The 14,120-nt window shown below is 35.0% G+C and overlaps 1 protein-coding gene and 1 long non-coding RNA gene across 2 annotated transcripts in view; one reads left to right on the forward strand and one right to left on the reverse strand.

Moving 5' to 3' along the window:
* LOC135771415 (LHFPL tetraspan subfamily member 6 protein) overlaps positions 1-14,120 on the reverse strand; it is a 96,977-nt gene that overhangs the window by 39,121 nt on the left and 43,736 nt on the right. The window lies entirely within an intron of this gene.
* Positions 1,483-6,150, forward strand: LOC135770501 (uncharacterized). The gene is made up of 5 exons (XR_010542656.2): positions 1,483-1,770; positions 5,090-5,146; positions 5,284-5,347; positions 5,630-5,691; positions 5,851-6,150. It is a non-coding gene; the product is annotated as an uncharacterized lncRNA (long non-coding RNA).

Here is a 14,120-nt window from a genome sequence, read left to right on the forward strand (position 1 = left end):
GTGCAACTTTTTTCTTTTTATAAATGTTTGTAATTTCTTAATTTTTTTTATTAAAAAATTGGTTAGGGGGCCCCCCAGAACAAATTCTGCTTAGGGCCCCTAAAAGGCTCGGGCCGGCACTGTGTGTATCAGTAGCAGCATATACACAAGCAGTCTTTCAGTGAAATACTCTCTAACAAAAACATGATTTGTATGCTGAACACCAACAATGTTTCTAAACCAAGGCCGCACAATATATTGTTTTAGCATCGACACCGGAATGTACGCATCTGCAATATTCACATCGCAGCACATGCAGAGAGGGAAAACTATTTCAGATGCCAGTGTTAAACTACCCAAGCATGGTTCAAGAACTTACCATCCATACCGTCATGCAACTATTTTCTCAAGTTAATTCCTCTCAAACAGAGCTTTTTGAAGCCATCTGAACCATGTCATTTGTCAAGAGAAACTCAATATCATAATGTCGTGCAGCCCTAATGTAAACCTCTTTGACTTGATTGCTAAACTCGATCTTATTGTTATACATAAAATAGCATTTTTACATTGAATTTAAATCATGCATAATTTTGTTTCACTTGGTTTAAATGTTAATTATGGACCCTGAGGAAAGACATGCAAAACTTTGTCAATGGGCAAAGAGGGAGAAAGAGATTGTAGAAAAGTAATGGATTGGGCACAGTGCCAAAGCGTGGGTACCAATTACTGCTGAGGATGGTGACAGAGGGCTTAGAGACGCCCAGCGGGTACAGATGGCAGTGAAGTCCTATGGGTCCTATTCAAAGGTCACCCGCTATACACTAACCTCTACGTCATCTCCAAGGTCTATAATTCACACAAGATCTCTTCCCAAAGACGGACTCTCGAAGGGGCTTTACAAGCAACAAACCCTTCAGTTCTAAAGCAAGATTATACCACACAAAAGCATAAAAATACAAAGTAATTGACAGGGTCAATTTAATCAGACTTCTCTGGGCAAGGGGGAATATATGTTATCGGTATGTTTTGTCCAAACATTTCATAAAAAGAGAGAAATGTCACATCCTCATCGTGTTGGGCTTCAGGGGCTTTCGATGCTGCCCGACAGTCAACAATTGAAACATTAATGTTAATTCCCTCTAAAGGTCGTTCTTGACTGCGTTACGCACACCCTAACTGCTCACAATGTGTATGTCTGCAAAATAAGACATGTTAAGAATTTTAAGTTTTGCAAAAATTATTTGTATTCACTTAAAAAGATGATTCAAGTGTCACCTGTGGCACCTGTGCTTTGAAACAACCTACATGACTTACAATTAAGTCATCAAAATTGCGTTTCCAGATTTGCATAGTTAACTGTGCATTAAAATAATGCAGACTTTACATGCAAATACATGTCAATAACTCCATGCACATTAAATTGCCCTCACACTCGTGATTTCTGCACTGGGTCTAAGGATTCCCGGTCACCAGATGACTACAAACTCATCAGCCCTGCACTGTTAGATGTCGCTGTAGATTTAGCAGTACATTACTGTAAAAATCCACAGTACTATACTGTATGTGTACATTACAGTACAGTACTGCAGTTCATAATGCATTCTGGGTAAATTTGTTTGAGCGGGAAAATTTTACAGTATATTTTGGTCTTGATGTAACCTTGCTGTAGCCATTGCTGTAATGTGCCAGGTGTACTTGCAATAATCAGAGAAAGTGCGCCAGAGTCAAATCACACAGACAGCACAACTCCTGGCTGCAGCTGAAGGAGGACGATTGATTTCTGGCAGTTCGGTAAGATTGAAATATTTCTGTTTCATGAAAACTTAATTTTTAGTTTAAGAATGTTGTCAATATTTTGTCACAATATTGTTTTAAACGTGCAATGAGAGAGAAAAACGGTCGCCAACAAAAGTTTCAATCTCCCTCAGAAAGTAAGCTAACGTTACACCCAGATGTCTACCGCTGCTTTAACTCGCTTTATACCTTTATTAATGAATATAGGGTTGTTTTAACTAAATTATGAGGGTTTTGGTGAGTTTATATTGTGTTGAAAGTGTGGTGACAATGAAACTATTTTTAACGAAATGGACAAAGACCACCCGCCAGCGCAATCTTGCGGTCCCGGCATAATGGTCGTTTATATCTGCGTTTCATCCGTTCAGTTAGCGTCAGAGAAAAGTATTAAGTTCGACTGTTTGGCAAGGCTGACTCGTGGTTGTAAACAGACAGGACTTGACACGCCGTACACAGCATACTGTAGTACTGAACTCCTCCACAGAAGTGAAAACAAGAAACCTCATATTTAACTGGATACATGCATCGAACTCATCGCAGCTTTAACTTCGACCAAATATCATTCAGACCTCGGCTCATCTTAATATCAGATGAACGAAAGGGATTGCCGCGCTTATTGTTGTTGTTATTATATTACGGTAACGTTATATCAGCAAAAGCAGAGAATATCTTCTCTAAAGCGTTTTACACTCCCAGTAAGTTGTCCAATACATTTTTATGACATATTGTTTCCACCACTTTAGATGCATTACATGCAGTATATATAAGTTTCCAAAACACATCAAATCAATGCACGAAAAGAGAAGAGACAGGGGTAGCTGCAGCTTGGAGCAATGGGCGTGGCAAGAGGTAGGGGCGTGGCAGGAGGTAGGGGCGTTGTAAGAGGTTTCTCATTGGTCAAAGGAGCTTCCTCCTGGCAACTGCGTTGGCCAATCAGCCGTAACCGTAGTTATACGTTATTCCTTTAGCTAAAAAGAAATCGTAATTTTCTTTTGAAGGAAAGAAGAACATGGATATAATACATGTGCGATATAATTTGATGGTCTCTTTGCTTGACGTCTTTCCAGCTTCAGGGATTATTTAATTGTTGTTGACAGATACATGTTACAGTGAGAAAAATTAATGACTGCATTTGCATCGAAGACATCCGAGTCGGCGATTTATGTCGATGTCCCTTCTGTGCTCTCAGTAGACCTTGTGAATATCGCAAGAAACAAAGCCATTTGCAAAGCCACAGATTTCGCGCGGTTCGCCATGAAGGGGGTCACTGTGCGTTCTATTTAGATAGAGAGTTTGATGGCTTCTGTTCGAAGGAATGAGTTTTGAACACAAGAACACAAGCCTTTGATGACAACTTCAATTGACGTTTCAAAAAAAAGTATTGTAAAAATGACTGAATAAATGTTTAATTGATTAATGTCACTTAAAAGAAGTTTATTAAACCGTTTTTACATAATTTAATAATTATATGGTGAGTGTTTGATCAAACACGTATATGCCTTTATACAGCCAAAACATTTGCTGTACCATTTTTATAAAAATAACATTACTTTTAGTTTAGAGACATTTTTATCTTTAAAATAATAATTTGTTTTTTAATGATTTTTTATTTTATTATTTAGTTCAAATACAGACATTTCAAGTATAATGCAATAAAAAACGATGAATACAAAGCAATACAGCTCAAAATGTGTCAATCGGAGAATAACAAGTATAACATGAAAAATACAAATGAATACAAAAATAAAAGTTTATGAATCAAAGTAGTTATAGATATTTTCAAAAACTTTTTGTTTTGTGATCTCATGTTTGAAAGGGTTCCAAGTATACTGCGAGGTCTTATAAAAGTTAATAAAGGAGGGTTTCTTTTATTTGTGTATTATGCATATAAAACGTCGACAAAATAATTTAATTATATAATTTTTTCCAGAAAAATATGGGTTTTGGAAACAAAGTAAAATGTCATGAGGTTCTAAATTCTAATACTGGGAAGTTCTATTTTAGGAATACCTATCTTAAAGTCAGTCCAAAATGAAATAGAAAAGGGGCAATACAAAAATAAATGTTTAATATCTTTAAGTGATGTTTTACAAAAAGTGCATTTATTATCACAAACATTATGAATGTTTTTAATGATTGATCCTGAAAAAAGTTGCGATGGTGATGACGTCATGTAACCCGCGTTATACAGAAGGTGTCGAAGGTAACGTACTTTTGAATGTATTCTCAATATCATTATTGTTATTTTTACAGTGAAAGAAATGTATTTTGTATAGTGTTATATATGCAGCTAAATGTTGTGCTATATGAAGAGTTGCCATTAGGTGGCAACAGTGTTCTATATTAGAGTGAGTTCTGTACTGAATAAAGCAGTAAAAGAAGTGAGTGAATCAGCAAACCGCGTGTGAGTGTTGCTCTGTGTGTTACGATAAAATTGTTTATATACATACATCAGCAAGCAACATAATATATAGTGATTAAGTTTATGGCTCGCTTTTATGCGGATCAGGAAGCTTTTCGCGTCCAATTGAAAAGACCTTACGGCACGCCCCATTCCTCGTGGCACGCCCCGTTTCTTTCCGACCTCTTGCCACGCCCATTGCTCCAGCCTGCAGTTACCTCTACTTGAAAGAGAATGGGCTCCGCATTTACGTACCTTTGTCTTCTCGTCTCTGTCATCTGATCCTTCATCTCTGGATGTAAAATAATCCATAATAACATCGTGTAGGAAACTGGCATCACCAGGATTGCTCAGATTTAGGCGATCATGTTTATCTTTAAAGTGAGCAGCTAGCTACTTAGTTAAAAAACTTTGCGTGAAATAGCGTGTTACACCGCAGCCGGTCCGGGTTAAACATTAGGGGCAGTCTTTTTACCTTGTCACTATAAATCGCTATTTTCTGCACTAAACGAGACATTTTCAGAGATTTTCTGTAGACAAGATGTTATAGAATAATAATAAAAAAAGACTTATTTAGATATTTATATATAATATATAATATATATATATATATATATATATATTTGTTTTACAACTGACTAAACACTTACAGAAAGGTTTTATTTGTTAGCATAGCATGATAATTAATACATTTTTAAATCAATCACTTTGTCTCTGCACAATGAACATTATCAAATATTATTAATGTTGTAAAATATATTGTTCATTGTTAGTTCATATTAGCTAAGGCATTACCAAATGTTAAGTAATAAACTATTGTAGTAAAGTGTTACTAAATTTTCTTTTACCATTTCTTTCACAATGTCTACTTATTTCTATGGCTAACAGATTTTGTAACATTTGTCTTTTTTACAGTCTTACCATTGCTTGTAAGCTGGATTGGGTAAGATGGATCATCTTTAAAGGCACCAGGCAAGTACATGAAGTACAGTTACAAGTCATGTATTTTTTCGACTGCAATATTAAATGCTTTCACGTCACATGTAAAAGTACACAGGAATGTGGCTGATCACTTTTTATTTGTAGTTTACCTGAGTGGCACTTTTCAGGAGTTAAGGCAGATGTGGAGGCACAACGGGTGATACCAGACACACACCAAGCACATTATGTTCGGTAAGTTTGTACTTTACCACTACAGTTTCTTTAAATACCCATGTATACACTCATTCACAATTCCCACACACAACACTGTAACACGACCATACACAACATGTACACAATTGTCTTTGTTTGCCATGTAGAAATATACAAACAGAAATATTCAGACTTTGGTTATAAGAAATTTAATAATTGTATTTATTTAGCAGAGGTGTCCCTGGACTTTATTGACAAAAGATTTTGTTTTCAGAATAAAAAGTTGTGTCCAAATCAGTAACAATTGTACTTTCTGTTCAGGACATTCAATCATGACAGGATCCAGGTGGATGCTGTCCATTGAGGAAAGAGTTTGTTCAGCGGTAAGTGAATCTTCTGTATTTTTATGTAATTAGGTGTGGAACAGTAGAATAAGAGCAAATGGTTTCAGAATAGGAGTAAATTCAAGGCTGAGTTTAGTTTTTTAAGAATATTTTTCTATCTTATATTTGTTGACTTAATGTTTATGATATTTCTAACAGGTTTCTGGATAGAATTAATTCCAAAGATGGGAAAAAGTGCACATCCAGACAAGGAGCAAGCAAAAAGACAAGGAACTTGGTGCAGAGAAAAGCTGTGGCCATTAACCCCCATGTGAACAGCTTCATGCAGTCCCTGATTGAGTTCGAATGGACGACTTCAAAGTAAAGGCCACTGTGGTCTGTCTGCCACAGTTTAATTTTTAATTTATTTTTAGTGTTAAATGAAATTCAAGTAGAATATTTAAAACTATGGGCCAGTGTTGTTTTTACCACAGTGAAATGTTACCTTTTAGTCGATGATGGACTTTAAACTGAAAACTGAAAACTATGGACCAGTGTTCTATTTGCCAGAGTTAAATATGTTACAGCAGGGGTCTCCAAACTTGTTTATACTTATTGATTTTATTTTATTTAACTTGTTTATATGTTTATTATTGTTTAAAATCTTGTTTTAAATATGTTTTGTTTCAATTAAATGTTTTTTTAAAATAAAATTTTGATACATACATTGCTTGGATTGCCTTTTAATTCATTATGTTTTAATTTAGCATTTTTACCATATTAATAACTATAGATTTAAACCTAAATATCTAGCTATTATATATAATATTATTGTATTAACTGTAATAAGTAATAAATAGTATTTATGGGTCAATATGGACATTACAGTAAATTACTGTAAAAATAGACTACTGTAATAAAATATTGTAAAATTACAGTACAGTACTGCTTTGTAACTATACAGTACTAGTTTGTGTACTGTAAAATGTTATTACAGTACAGTACTGTAAAACCAAAATACAGTAACTTACTGGCAACCGTGCTGCCAGTACCGTACTGTAAAAATACAGGGAAATCGTTAACAGTGTGGCTTCAACAGTTTTAGCATACGGTGCAGCCCGAGCATGACCATCACATATGGGAGTTGTCTCTCGTTGTTGTTTCGCTCTTTCACGTTTTTCGTCATTTTAAATATACAAGACTCCCAGCACTGTGATCCGCTGCTTAGTGTTACGACTCACAGATTTTCACTTTGAACTTACTGCAGACGTTGCTGTTTACATACAAGAATGGAAACTAATAAATGTATGTTCATAAATATGTTAAAGGGAACTGTAGTTTCAATTCATCCAGCCTGACCTCACTTTGTAAATATTTTATGAGGTTGCTATTTCTTATGAATTTATTCAAACTATTCAAAAACGTCTGAAAAGCTTTAACCCTTTTGTCACAGGGGAGAAAGTAGATCATACTGAGATTAAACGAATAATTTTACGACCTCATAACATGGGTACAGCTGGTTTGAGATTGTGCTGGTTGATCTAAAAAGGGACATTTCACAAATAAATGTCTTTAGTGTCCCCAGGGTACATATGGGTGATTCTCATGAAATAAGACTTATATGAGGTGTCATGAAACATTTTGATAAAAAAAGTAAATGCTATCAAAATAAGAAGCATGCAGTTACAAACATCTCTTCATGTACTATTTGGCACATGATTTCGAATGACATCATACAAACCAATTTTGTGGTTTTTTTCCACATTTAAGGGGAAAATTTTCATTACCGCAACATGTCCATTACTGGATTTGGGTTCTTTGACATGGAAATATTTATAATTAAAAAATCTAAAAAATAAAAAGCTTCAGTGCATGTTATACTATGATCATTTACAGTAAAGAAACATGTGGTATTTGGTGATCATTGGTAAATTTAGAGACAATAATAAGAAATATAAATGTGTCCAAGACAACTTTCAATTTTCAATCATTGTTTAAGCCATCAAGGAACTAACATTTTAAGAAATGTTTGTTGTAAGGGACATAATTGACTGTGACACTCAAGATGGCTACCAGGTAAACAGTTCTTATTTTTTCTCTCCAGATAAAAGTTAACATTTTGTTTGTCATAGTACCTAGACAACTTTTTAGTTCTCATTACCGAAACATGAGTTTGTAAATGCATATATTTAATCTAATATCATGTTGCGGTAATGATAATTTTTGATAATGATAATCTAAAAAAATCTAAATAATTCTATAGGAAATATGTTTTAAATCCTCTAAAAATAATGGTTATAGTAAGTTCAGACCTTAATCTTATATGTGCAAAAAAAAAAATTGGCTTCAAGGGCTTTTTAAAAATTCTGATGTTGGACACCTTCTAAATCTATTTCGTGAGAATCACCCATATGTGAAGTTTTAGTTCAAAATACCATCTAGATAATTTATTATAGGATGTTAATTACCTCTAAAACCAAAGAAAAAAAAGGAACTTTAAAACTTGATGACAATTAGGATAATATTCTCCACAAAAGTCCCTTTAAAAATACTTACCAGACAATTTACATATTAATCGGTTTCATTTATTTAATCATAAATGCTACAGTTCCATTTTTACCATGCCTGCTACAAATTATCATAATGCCCAAAATATTAATATTTTATTTTAACGGTTACATAAATCGCATAATTACATAAACAATTAACCAAATGTTCATTTAATTTATGTTACCATTTTTTACTGATCCTACAGATGGGCTTCTTTTGTTCTGTTAAATCTAATTAATTATTTTTTTCATGCTCAGATGAAATATGATCATGACAGAAACTCTTTTAAATCCCAATATAACAGAAAATTGTGCACTCATCCTGTTCAAAAATGCAAAATAACATTTTAATTTACTGCCACAATCCAGTACTATGCAAAGCATGCTGGGAACTGTAAATCCTCTGCCGTGCTCAGATATGCTAGTTGATGCCAGTGAAAATTATTCATGTAGTCCCGCAGATGGATCAAACTAATTCATAATTTTCTCTTTTAAATGGATTGCATGAATTGTAATGCATTTACAACAACCTGAAATAACCTTATATCAATGTACAGCAAAAAGATAAAACTCCTTATGGTAAAGACTACATAAATAATATCACGAAACCCTCCAAAAAATATTTAAAAAAGAAAATGTAAATATTTACCCCATGGGTTTTAAAATAACATATTGGTAGAGTTAAATTTTCTTCTGCACAGGTGAGTGCTGAATAAAGAAAAAATAAGGTGTTAAAGTATTTGACAATTATTAAAATTTTTGATATCCTTTTAAGCTTTATTTGAACTGTTATACTGTGTTTATTTAGAAGACCTCTTTAAAATTTTATTTAAACTGAAAGGTTTTGTCCATGCATTTTGATGTCTCTGAGGCTTTTATAAGCTTGTGTACTTCTAAGAAAGTTGACAACAACTTTTGGTATTCAAGCATATTTATTTCAGGAAAGTGTTGATGATTTACAGGGGCCTGTTAAATTCACTGTAAAAAAACTAAGTTAGTTTAACTTTAAAGAATGAAGTTACCTGGTTGCCTTAGTTAATTCAACTTAAAAATATTAGTTTACACAACATTTTTACACAACTTTTTTTGAGCTAATTAATATTTTTAAGTTGAATTACCTCAAAATACTTAAAATAACTTTAAGTTGAACCAACAAAACATTTTTTTACACTGTATCTAAAATGTCACTGACTCGAAATGTCATTGGCCTTTGGATGAGTCCTTCTATATGTCCCGCCACCCAATTCCTGTTTGAACAAAAGTGGCTTAACACATAAAAAAAGAACCCATTTAATGGGCTTTATAAACTATAATAACCGATTTAATCATACACTGATTTATTTGTGGCGGCCCGCCACAATATTAACATTGACCGGCACAAATAGACAGTAGGTGTTTCTCAATGTCAAGGAATGATCCTTGGAAGCCAGAATTTCGAGGATGCTACATCATCAACATCCATCGAAGGACTGTTCCAATGTCGAGGACTGTTCCAATGCCGAGTCCTTTGTTTAAAAAATATCCCATATAAAGGAAAGGATGCATATGTGTAGCCTTTGCGCTCTTAAATCACCCACAATCCTATGCGCGCAGCACTGAAAGCCCACCTTTTCACTGATGTAATGACACAATGATGTGCACTTGCTAGCCTGTTCCATTTACGTGTTCTCCAAATGCTAAAGAGGAGCCTCGCCTAGTCTCTGAAGGAAGTGACTTGAAAGGACCATTCCTGACAAGGAAGTATCCTTGACATTGAGAAACACCCAGTGTACTATACACATGCAGCATCATTCGGTGTGTGTCTGCGATGCTCCGCTGTGACACTGAGTTCTGCTTAAAGGAACACGCCCACATCTTGGGAATTTAGCTTATTTCGCCGTATCCCCCAGAGTTAGATTAGTCCATACATACCTTTTTCATCCCTGCGCATGCCGTAACTCTGTCTGACTGGTTTGCATCTTTAGTTTAAGTTAAACCTCAACCACAGCAGACATAAACAAACCCGAGAATCGGCTTGTTTTCTCCTGTGTGTCGTAAAGGGACAATAAACTGCCCCATCACCCTCTACCCTTTAAATAAAAAGGGTAAAGAGCAGAATTGGCCTGCTCCCATAAAGAAAGACAGACAACAAACATCCCCACAGCGACAGACCAGATGGAGAATCTAAATCAGACGACAAGGTTATAAATATGCTGGAAAAAAGTGAACGAAAGCATGCTGCCGCCCCCTCGCCTCTTATTTTTGCTTTTACCGCAGTAAAACAGCCTGGAGTTTAGCTTGTACATTATTTACAGTCTTGCTTAGCAAACTATGATTAAATTTCATGTTCTATAAATGCAAATTCATTGTTATACATTGTCCCCACTCTCCAATAATAATGTAGAAAGCAAGCAGCAACTGATTTATTCCCCTTCCCTTTGGTAGATTTATGTTCGTCTGACAGATGGGGGATTGAACGTAGAATCGGGGTGGTCCGGATGCTCGCTTATCATCCCTTATCAGATGCCACGGTCTTTCAGAGAAAGGCTAGTTTTTCATGTAAAGATTATGGTGCCACCCCATGGGTCTTGGTCGCAATGATGCAAACAGGAGAACTCGAGGATCAATTAAGATTTGAAAGGGCAAGTGGTAATAAAAGGGAGGGTTTAGATCTCAAGGGGAAATGTGATGTATTAACCACCCTGCTAACGTGCTAACATTCATCACGCTACATTAAAGAGAGGCTATGCTACCTTGCTGCACAAAGGCTATAGGCTGTGGTAGAGCACACACACTTTCAGTTGTGCTCAAACCTTTGCTAATCTATACAATTACATAAACAAAAACCCAAACATAATAAGATACTTATACGTACGTCACTAAGGTGTTTATAAGATGGAAAATTTTTTTTGCTTTAAAGCTCTGCTTTTAAGGGTGTGGCCGCTAGAGTGACGGGTGAACTGCCACTGCTGTCACTACCATCAAGCTAGGCAGGCATGGTTTCAAAAACCAGCCACTTCAGCTCTTTACCCATTGTTTATCCGCAGGTGATGTCATGAAAATCTGAATTTTTTATGTTCAAGTGCTACGATTGGGTTCCCTACGGTGGCCCTGAAGTGCAAACCACAACAACAAATTACTAAACAACAACAACAAATTAAAAAACAACAAATTAAAAAAATCTACAACAAATTAAAAAAACACCACAACAAATTAAAAAACACTACAGCAAATTAAAAAAACACTACAGCAAATTAAAAAACACTACAACAAATTAAAAAAACACTACAACAAATGAAAAAACACTGCAACAAATTAAAAAAACTACAACAAATAAAAAAACACTACAGCCAATTAAATACCACTACAGCAAATTAAAAAACATTACAACAAAATAAAAAACAACTACAAAATAAAAAACACTACAACAAATTAAAAAACACAACTACAAATTAAAAAAACACAACAACAAATTAACAACAACAAACAAAAACACAACAACAAATTAATGCCCACTGGTACCTACCTCTTCCGGTAGGTTAATGTAATTGTGTTTTTATTTGTTGTTGTGTTTTTAATTTGTAGTTGTGTTTTTTAATTTGTTGTAGTGTTTTTTATTTTGTAGTTGTTTTTTATTTTGTTGTAGTGTTTTTTAATTTGTTTGTAGTGCAGGGAACTACACTAACCTTTTCCACTGGTGGCACTTGCGCTACCAACTTTTTCAGTTACTGGCGCAAAATATGATTTGGTCGCACATATTTTTTTCAAGTTATAGTAAGGCGCTCTGGATAATAATGAACAATAATAAAACTGTATTGCATACAGATATGCTTTTTATTTTACTTGCCATCTTTTAAACCACATGCCGCCTTGTTTTCTTAAACGTTGCAGTGTTTCCCACAGATCTGAAATGTACTTGGTGGTGATAGCCGGTGAAAAGGGCAATTATTACCCACTGACAAATAATGGTCTACTAAACATGTGATGTAGAACTAATAATGTGTGACACAACACAATACTTTGATTCATTGAAAATTAATATTAATTTCACATTATATTTCATCAATCTAACCACCCCAAACTTTCTTTGCCATTAACAAAGCTGACACTGTTTGTCAAAGCACCAAGAAAACACTTACTGTTTTTGCACTGATATATGAAGCAATTAGAGCCCTTTTATCAAACTCAATATAATACAATACTATGTATAGTATATTAATAGACAGTGCAGGTCTATAGATTATAAATGTGACTGATGTTATAATGGTTATAATTTCTATTAGAAAGGCACTTTTGCTGCTTCTGCTCTATCTTTGCCGATTTAAAAAGCTTAATCCACTCATTATTTCAGATTTAAAAGTCTACTTGCTGTCCCGTTGACAGACTTTACATTGCTTTGCTCGTTCAGTGCAATTGGCTTGACATTAGCATTGCTTTTTGCTACAATCTCTGTCCAAACTTAATATGGATATGGTTTTAGAAAATATATGGTTAATTAATAATAAGATTATTAAAAAAATGTGAGAAAGAAAAAGCAGCGCGTGGTCGTAACAAGAACAATCGCCATAGAAACCGGAGGCACGCTGAAACTGCACTCGAGCTTTAGCGCGGTAGCGCTCATGGACGTTTTCCGATCGACTCGGGTTATAAACACAACATTAATCAGACTTGGGACCCAAAGTAATTAAACTAGGACCTAACCGGACCCGACAGACCATTTAAAATATAAACCCGGAACCATACGAGTCCCGCGTCCTCAGTGAAGAAAGACCTCTGCTCAAGTTCAGAAACAAGGAAGACACTGCACTTGCGTCGCGTCCCACCCAATTCATTGAGAAACAGCTGAGCACGCAAACGCACACTGATAGGGAGAGACACGACGTGCTTTCACGCAAAATGAAGCCAACGTGTTGATGGCTCAGAGCACGTTATAAAACGTATTCTTAAGATCCACATTTCTGTTTTAATAAATGCTCATAGTAAATCATAGCATTTTGTATAAAACATTAGGTAGCACATTTGCGACCCATTAAAAATTAGGGTCGCAACGGCAGTTCAAAAGGTCGCATATGCGACCATTTTGGTCGCAGTGTAGCTCCCTGTAGTGTTTTTTTAACTTGCTGTTGTGTTTTTTATTTTGTTATGGTTTTTATTTTGTTGTAGTGTTTTTTAATTTGTTGTAGTGTTTTTTTAACTTGCTGTTGTGTTTTTTATTTTGTTTTGGTTTTTTATTTTGTTGTAGTGTTTTTTAACTTGTAGTTGTGTTTTTAAATTGTTGTAGTGTTTTTAAATTTGTAGTTGTGTTTTTTAATTTGCCGTAGTGTTTTTTTAACTTGCTGTTGTGTTTTTTATTTTGTATCTGTTTTTTATTTTGTTGCAGTGTTTTTTAATTTGTTGTGGTGTTTTTTAATTTGTTGTTGTTGTTTAGTAATTTGTTGTTGTGGTTTGCACTTCAGGGCCACCGTAGTTCCCAGTGCTTCTATCAACCTAAAAAATGTGAAAAAGATCAACCCAGTAACTTAGTTTTGGTAAACCATTCTCTGCAAGTATTTGAAAAAAATAAATAATTAAAATCTGGCTCCCCTTGTGATGTCAGAAGGGGATAATAGTACTGCCCCTTAATCTGCACTATCCAACCACGGCACTGCCATTTAGTGCAGAGATCAGCTCATTTGCATATTAAAGCAACACTATGTAGTTTCCATGTAAAAATGACTTACAGCTCCCCCATGTGGTTGAAAAGCGCAACAGTGCCTGGTATCAGACACTCTTCTGCAGGCAGGGGGAGGGGCGGGGCTGTGTTTCCTACCCTCCACCTCCACTTTCAGAGTGTGCTTGTAGCAGCTAGGAGGCTGCTCAGGCTGCAGCAACAGTACAATTTGTCCAGTTAAAAGTTGTTCTATCACTGAAATAATTTTAGAGACATAATTTAAAGGTAAAAAAACTACATAGTGTTGCTTT

Source organism: Paramisgurnus dabryanus, chromosome 8 (assembly GCF_030506205.2).
Source record: "Paramisgurnus dabryanus chromosome 8, PD_genome_1.1, whole genome shotgun sequence".
Taxonomy (NCBI): domain Eukaryota; kingdom Metazoa; phylum Chordata; class Actinopteri; order Cypriniformes; family Cobitidae; genus Paramisgurnus; species Paramisgurnus dabryanus.